General features: G+C 31.2%; 2 non-coding genes across 2 annotated transcripts; both read left to right on the forward strand.

Annotated features, from left to right (window-relative positions):
- Positions 1-2,583: 2,583 nt before the first annotated feature.
- Positions 2,584-2,796, forward strand: LOC113383967. Its single transcript, XR_003367916.1, has one exon. It is a non-coding gene; the product is annotated as a small nucleolar RNA U3 (small nucleolar RNA).
- Positions 2,797-8,363: 5,567 nt separating this feature from the next.
- Positions 8,364-8,576, forward strand: LOC113383957. The gene has a single exon (XR_003367907.1). It is a non-coding gene; the product is annotated as a small nucleolar RNA U3 (small nucleolar RNA).
- Positions 8,577-8,932: the final 356 nt, after the last annotated feature.

Below are 8,932 nucleotides of genomic sequence, written 5' to 3' on the forward strand. Positions count from 1 at the left end.
TTACTCAAAATGCTTTTGAACAGACTGTTAGTTCCAATGTAAGACAATATATAAACAATACTTATAACAAAAATCACAAAATAGAGATAGTAACTGTTGCGGAAGTTAGAAATATTATTAAGAAACTGTCTAATAAGAAAGCTCCAGGACCAGATGGTATACAGAACTTAGCAATTAAACAGTTACCTATTAAAGCTATTATTCTACTTACACGAATAACAAATAAAATTTTTAAAAATGGATACTTTCCTGTGTCATGGAAATGTTCTAATGTGGTACCAATATTAAAGCCAGGAAAACAACCAAATCTACCACAAAGCTACAGACCTATAAGTCTATTGAATACAATAAGCAAAGTAGTTGAAAAATTACTGCTTGTTCGATTTAATAAATTTTTAAGTGTTAATAATATCATACCAGAAACGCAATATGGTTTCAAACATGGGCATTCAGTTCTTCATCCACTAGCACAGCTAGTTGAAAATACTGTACTAAATTTTAACAAAAAGACACACACTGGTCTTGTACTAATAGATTTTGAAAAAGCTTTCGATACAATTTGGACAGATGGACTGTTGTATAAATTAATAAATTTACAATTTCCACATTACATAACAAAAGTCATCATTTCATATCTTAAAGATCGTACATTTCAGGTTCAAGTAAATAATAATCTTTCAAATCCTAAACGTATAGTAGCTGGAGTGCCTCAGGGATCCTTGCTAGGACCAACATTGTTTAAACATATATATATGATATCCCTACTGACAGCAAAACAAATACATTAACATTTGCGGACGATACTGCTGTGTTCACATCATCAAAATCAGTAGCGTTGATAGCTAACAAGCTACAAAATCACATAGATAATATAGCAAAATATGCAGAAAAATGGCACATAAAAGTAAATCCCATAAAAACGGAAGCAATAATTTTTTGGAAAGGAAATAAGTTGAAAGAAAAGCCTATAGAAATAAAAATTTCAGGACAAAAAATTAAATGGACAGATGAAGTTAAGTACCTAGGAGTAACGCTTGATAGGAAACTTAACTTTAATACACATATAAAAAAGAAATTGGCGCAAACATATGGGCTTCTGAATCTTTTAAGACCATTATTGAACACAAAGAGTGTATTAAATATGCGCAATAAAAGAAGAATATATCTAACGCTGATCAGGCCATGTCTAATGTATGCTGCCCCAATATGGAACATGACATCGAGGACAAATATTAAAAAACTACAAATTTTACAAAACAAATCACTGAGACTAATACTGAACCTGATACGTGACCCAACTACCGGACACTACTACTCAACAAAGCTCTTACACGAACAAGCAGACATACCGACTGTGATTAACCACATTAAGAAAATGACGGAAAACTTCTACGAAAAATGCAAAGACCATACCAATAATAATATTAGAACCCTCGGACAGTACACGCCTGATATCATATGGTACGGCAAATATCCAATGCCAAACTACATTCTGGACAACACAAATAAGAGTATCTAATAATTTAAAGAATGTAAATTAAATATATATTTAAAGATTGTGATTTTTTTTTTTGAAGAATGTTTGAACTTTCTTTTTTTTCGATCACAAACCATTATTTTATTTTTAAAACAAAATGTATAATTTAAAGTGGATAGTTTGTAGTATTAAATAAGAGTAAAATACTTTTAGTAGTAAACTCATAAATCATGGTTATTGTATATTATATTGTAATATATTGTAATAAAACAGAAATAAAAACAAAAAAAAAAAAAAAAAAAAAGTTGTAAGTTATAATTGAACGAATAGTGTTTTTTTTTTGTTTTCCTTTTTTCACTTATTGTCAACAATATTGATATTGATATGTAACTAGATTATTAAAATTTCCTTAAATACCATCCATAAATTGCAAAAATACCTATTAGGTAGTAATGCATAAAATATTATACTGGACTTTGTAACATATATTGATAGAAATATAAAAATTTATCATCATCATCATCATGTGTAATAAATCCACTCGGAATACTTTTAATCACTCATAAATTATTTTATTTTTTGTTGATTAAGTCGATTATTTAAACATATCGGGAAATTCATGTAACTTGCCTCAAGGCAAAATACCAATACCAACTAGTTATTTTTATTTTTAACTTCCCATTGGGTAAGTTAGAGTCATCGCAAAAAAAATCGAATAAAAATCGACACAGATATAATTTTTCTAAATATTGTCTCATTTGATTTAGAATGACTTGAAATGTCGAGATAACATAAAATCAGTAAATCGGATTTTTTCGCGAAAACTAACTTTTTCTTCGGGAAGTTAAAAATCGTATTTTATGTGTTATGTCATGTTTAGTTTCTGGAAAATATGATCACTACTAAATTAGAAAAAATAATATACATATTATGAAGTTGTGTATCATGTACTCATTTACGCCCAACGCTGTTTCTTTAAGCAGAACTTGAAAATGGAATGTTAGATGTTAGATGTCACCGCATCGTTTACCTGGGTCACGTTAACCTGTAATCGCCGCACAAACCTGAAAGGATTTTGCTTGTTTCGGTCGAAACGTCGTTTGGGCAAGATCATACTTCACAGGATCATTTCTGTAGTAGATCTTCACAATCTCTTCACTCAAACGTGGAGTTGATGCGACCTCGACGATGAGTTTTAGCATCGCACCCTGAGCGTGAGAAAGGTGATCGAACTTCATTTGGAGTTTGACCATCATCGATGACCGTTCGCCAAAATCCCTGGTGGATTCTGGTCATGGGTGTGATGCTTTCTGAGAGGTCTCTTTAAAATTTATTATCTTGTGCGTTCGAAAAACAACACCAACGAATTGGCGTTCCTTATAACTAGAATAATTCATGTTCACAAGAATGATAGAAGACGTTCGGGAACAGTAAAAGTTTCAGCAAGATACAAAAATGAACAGTCATTAACTTCCCGTAGGACGAAAAAAAAATTGCAAATGAAAATTTTCATATATCTATACGTTTCAAAGTTCCTGAACATTTTGGCATTCCTTACAAAAAATGGATGTATGTGTGTGTGTGTGTGTGCGGATACAAATTTTTGTCGACGATTTTGGGAACACCGATCAACCGATTTGAATAATTCAAAAAACATTCTATTCGTATTGATAGGAAGACGTGCTGATTAGTTTTTGACGAAGGCAGGTCTAGCCGTTCTGAAGATACGGGACGAAAAGTGCCAAAAACGGTTATTCAGTTTTTACAAAAACGGAGCGTCCGATTTTAATTTGGAATTTGGTCATAAATTGCTCGGTTGCCTGGTTGCCTGTATGGGTAGCATTATGCGTACCCAAAATACAATAATATGTTGACAAGCGACGAACGAACAGCAGGGATTTCTTTTAATAAGTAATATTTTTTACAACTGACCCAAAATGGACAAGAAGTACAACATTTGGTGTATTTTGTATTACAATACAAACCACTAGTGTTTTGGTTTAGTGGTGATTTGTGGAAAAGTGTTAGTGGTGATTTAAAGAAAACAATGAGTGAAAAGAAAAGAGATAACGCCAGCGGAGCTATGACACGAAAAATTAAACAGAAAAAAGATGAAGTCATAAAAAAATTGCCAAAAATTTCTTTATTTTTTCAAACACCAATTTCTGCTATTGATTTAATTTTCAATGGTAAGTACTGCTAAATACATTTATCGAATTTTTAATTAGTTAGTGAGTTACGAATTTTTGATTGTTTTAATTTTATCTGAACATTCATTTTTTATTCGGAAATGATATCGAAGTACATACAGAAAAATCTATTTTGGTGTCTGTTTCGTATGTTTTGCGTTCAATCTATTTATGCAATGAAATGTGTATTTTTGCCATGATTATGAAAAATGTTGGGACTTAGATGGCTTATATGAATAAATTAAAGTAATTCGTAATAATAAGTATTATTTATTATTCAAGTGACATTATTATGAATTTTACTGACATGTTCTGCGAATAAATTATTGCAATCAATTTGCTTAACATATTTGGAAGTCAAATTACGAGCCAATATAAATCTATGAAAACATTCTTTACCACAAGAATTTGTCAAAACATTTGTTCTTATTTTTTTATCATATTTTTAGATACTTAATATTATCATATTTTTAGATACTTATTATTATCATATTTTTAGATACTTCGGAAACTTGTTCATCATTCGTATCAAAAATAGAAGAAAAACAGATCAATGATTCTGAGATGTCTAAAGATAGTATTATATTTTCTTCAGATAGAGGAAATTTTGGTGATAATCTAACGAAATTTGAACGTAAAACAATTTTTAAACTAGGTCCATTCAAACCACAAGGGCCATTTCCCAAAGATCTCTAAAGTAACCGTTCTTTTTCCGTTTATCATTATTCATATACTAATAAAGCAGGCATAAAGATTTCACGACCATGGTTATGTTATTCTAATCGATCGAATCGATCGAATCATATTTTAAAGTAAACGTGTACTATTGCTGTTTAGATATTTTAATTTCTCAAACAAAACAAAGGTTTCAAAACCTTTGTGAAGTAAATAGTATGTTCAGAATATTGCAACCGGAAAAACTCATGTCTTCTTCAAATGAAAAAATAATAATTGCTTCCGGAAAACTGACGACAAAATACTGCAAAGATCTATCAGGTAATCTTTGCGATCAATTGATAGCTCTAAAAGCATGCTTAAAATCAGAAATTGAAAATATTCATTCCATTAAGGAACTCGCTGAATAATTATTAATAAAATTTAATAGTATTGCATCCAGTTTTTCGGATGTAATAACAGCTTGCATTTTATTCTTGGCCCTTCCAGTTACAACCGCAACTGCTGAAAGGAGTTTTTCAAAATTAAAATTAATCAAAAATTACCTCAGAACATCAATAAAACAGGAAGTTCTATCAGACATGTCTCTATTGTCCATAGAGGCAGAAACATTAGAAAAACTAAAAACATCATCAGCTATAAATGATTTAATAAATCAGTTTGCTGATAAAAAGGCAAGGAGAGTGAATATTTAATTTTAGTTAGTTGTAAAATATTAAGAATAATACTCGATGTATATTTGAAAATTTGATAAATAAATGCTCTTTTAATTTTATTAAATGAATTTATTAATTTTTTCCTTTGAATTATGAAAAATCTTTAGGGGGGCCCCCAAACCATTTTTGATATGGGGCCCCGCCAAGGCACGTTACGCCCCTGGTGGTGGACCACTTTTTTGGCCAAAGGTATTATTCAGAATATTTCATTTCTAACATAATATAAAACAATTACAAAATACATTTTTTTATTTCAATTAAAGCATAATTTTTTGTCATTAAGTAAAGCAAAGGATACAAGATTTCTAATCAAATGTTGAATTATGTTGATCATTAACTTGTTGATGTAAGCATCGGCTATCTTGTATTCTTGAAAAATTATTTTAAAAGTTATTCTTGGCAGTTGTAAAAATTTGATATTCAATGATGATGACGTGAAATTTTACTTCAAAACGTTCTAACAATAAAAATGATTTGAAAATCTGTAAAATCTTTTTTTACTTGATGTTATGCATTTCAATAATTTATTCATTTCAACATTTAAATTTTAAATATGTAATCTTTCATATCAAGTATTCTTAACAAAAGAATAGTTTATATATAGTACTTCCTTTTATTACAGGTAATATTTGGAAATTTTGGTCAAAGAACTACTATTTAATTGGAGTGGTATCTTATGGATACAGATGCGCAGAACCTGGATTTTCTGGCGTATACACAAAAGTTAGCGCTTATTTGCCATGGATAACAGAAAAACGTTCTTTTTTTTTGTTACAATTTATTTTTGTTAATCAAGACTTTAATGTCTTATTTACAAAATTGATATGAGCAAAAAAAAAATACAAAAAAAAACAAAAAATGCAATACATTGAATATAAAATGAAAAATGTCAAAATAAAAATTAAACTAGCTGTAAGTGGAATTCTGTCTTGAGGCAATTATGGCATCGTGCCTTAAGGCAAATTGCTGGAACTTCCCGTTGAATACTGAATGTTTTCAAATAGATTATTATAAATATTGTATCATTGTCTAATATAAAATAATAAAATAAAATCTGAAATATTTTCGATATACAAAAAACTAAAAAAAAAAAAGGGACAAAATTTTTTTTTTCCAAAATCAATTATTTTGTTAAGACAAGCAGAAAGTTCTTTGAATCATTTAAATCGGACGCTTAGTTCTCTCAAAAACTGCCATTTTTTACATATTTAGCTCCGTATCTTCGAAATGGCTGGGCCTGCTTTTGCCAAAAACTAATAAACACTTCTCCCAATCGTTACTAATTGAATGTTTTTGAAGATCATTCAAATCGGATACTCCGTTCTCTCAAAAATTCGATTTCTATTTTCTGCACTCTTTGCTCCGTATCTCCGAACCGGCTGGACCTGCCTTTGCCAAAAACCAATCAGCTCTTTTCCCTATCAATAGGAATCGAATGTTTTTTGAACCATTCAAATCGGTTGATCCGTGCGTCCTAAAACGTGACTGGAAATTTGTATCCATACATACATACACACACACACGCACACACACACACACACACACACATCCATTTTTTCTGAGGTATGCCAAAACGTTCAGAAACCTTCAAAACGTCGAGAAATGTAAAAATTTTCAATTCCGATTTTCGGCCCATTACAATAACTTACCCTACTTTAGGTTAGTTGTATAATTTAATACTCTTTCAAAATCAATTGCCAACTAGTTGGTTTGGTATTTAGCCTTGAGGCAAGTTACATGAACTTCCCGATATGTGTAAATAATCTACTTAATCAATAAAAAAAAATTAATTTATTAGTGATTACAAGTATTCCGAGTGGATTTATTACCCATAATTAAAAACGAACGAACACATTAACTCTGATTATTTTATAAAAGCAATTTTTCAAAAATCAACAATTTTTATATTTGAAACAGTTTCGGTAGGACGTTAATGTTTTAGTATGCTCATTAAGACTAAGCACTGTATCGCTATACCAAGCAAATCGTCTAATTTTAATTTTACCAAACGTCAACAAACTACTCATTTTCTCAAATTTTGATGATTTTTTTAAATGAAACTACTTGCCGTAAGGCCGTAATATTTCAGTAAGTTCTATAAGACCATGATATACATCGCCAAAAAAAAGTTCCATAAAATCGGTTTCAATTTTTTTTCAACAGTTAATTACAAGAAAACTGCTTGGTAGATTTTCACCTAAAACCAATCAGTATCATTCCCAAATAATATCTTTCGAACAGTTTTTTATTTTTTAAAATCGATTCGGTAGTATGAGCTTAAATGTGGACGAAAAGTTTAACACTTCTTTTTAAATTACAAAGAAACGGCTCGGCCAATCGCTGGAAAAATCTGAGAAAAGATAATCCACATTAAAATACATTGATTGGCTTTTAAATTTATGCAATCGGTTCAAGCGTTTTTGAACAAACGTCGATGAAAGTTCTAATTTTGACAAACGTCAAGAAAACGACGCTAATTTTTGCAAACTTTGACGAATTTTTAAAATTAAACTACTTGCCACAGGACCGTAATATTTTAGTATTGTCTATAAGACTATGGTATCTACCGCAAAAAAAAATATGAAAATCGCCGAAAAAAATTTTTTTAACGCTCTATTACAAGAAAACGGCCCGGCCGATCTACACCAAAAACTAATCAGGTCGATTCCCAACCAATAGTTTCGAACAGTTTTTGAATTTTCAAAATCGATTCAGAATTGCAGCCTAAAACGTGGACGAAAACCTTCTCTGCGATTTACAAAGAAACGGCTCGGCCGATCGTCGTACAAAAGTTAGAAACGCTAGTCCTCATCAAGACACATCGAATGGCTTTCAAATTTTAGAAATCGATCCAGCCGTTTTTGAGAAAACGTCGATTTACGGCAAAAAATCTGTTCACACACACACACAAACACACACACACATACTTTTTCCAAATTTGGTCTCATTCGATTCAGAATGGCTTGAAACGTCGAGAAAACATAAAATTAGCAATTCGGATTTTTTTATGAAAACATAAACTTCTCCTTCGGGAAGTTAACAAGTATAAATGATATGGAGTACTGTATTAGAAAATATAATATATTATGAAGTTCTATCATAAACTCATTATAGAACTCATTCCTCTAACCGTAAGAGTCGAACGCATTTTGCCAAACTATACGTTCAACACTTCTTCTATAAACAACAAGAGTTGAAAATGAAACGGTAGATGTCTCCGCTTCGTATACCTGTGTCACGTTAACTTGTAATCGCCCCACAAACCTGAAAGGACTTTGCTTGTCTCGGTCGAAACGTCGTTTGGGCAAGATCATACTTCACAGGATCATTTCTGTAGTATGTCTTCACAATCTCTTCACTCAAACGTGGAGTTGATGCGACCTCGAAGATGAGTCGTAGCATCGCACCCTGAGCGTGAGAAAGGTGCTCGAACTTCATTTGGAGTTTGATCATCATCGATGACCGTTCGCTAAAATCCCTCGTGGATTCTGGTCATGGGTGTGATGCTTTCTGAGAGGTTACTTTAAAATTTATTATCTTGTGCGTTCCAAAACCAACACCAACGAATTGGCGTTCCTTATAACTAGAATAATTCATGTTCACAAGAATGATAGAAGACGTTCGGGAACAGTAAAAGTTTCAGCAAGAAAACATAGGGCAAGTTATAGTTATCGCAAAAAAATCGAGAATGAAATTTTTTATATATCTTTACGTTTCAAAGGCTTCTGAACATTTTGGCATACCTTAGAAAAAATGCAATGAATGAAAAATAGCATGTGTGTGTGTGTGCAAATGAAGGTGTGAAAATGGTCATGCCGTTTTTGAGAGTACGTATCATCCGATTAGATTAATTCAAAAAACATTTTGCTTTTAGT

This window comes from Ctenocephalides felis, unplaced genomic scaffold (genome assembly GCF_003426905.1).
Source record: "Ctenocephalides felis isolate EL2017-DRISC unplaced genomic scaffold, ASM342690v1 CF-g0.4_SCAFFOLD_03570, whole genome shotgun sequence".
Classification (NCBI taxonomy): domain Eukaryota; kingdom Metazoa; phylum Arthropoda; class Insecta; order Siphonaptera; family Pulicidae; genus Ctenocephalides; species Ctenocephalides felis.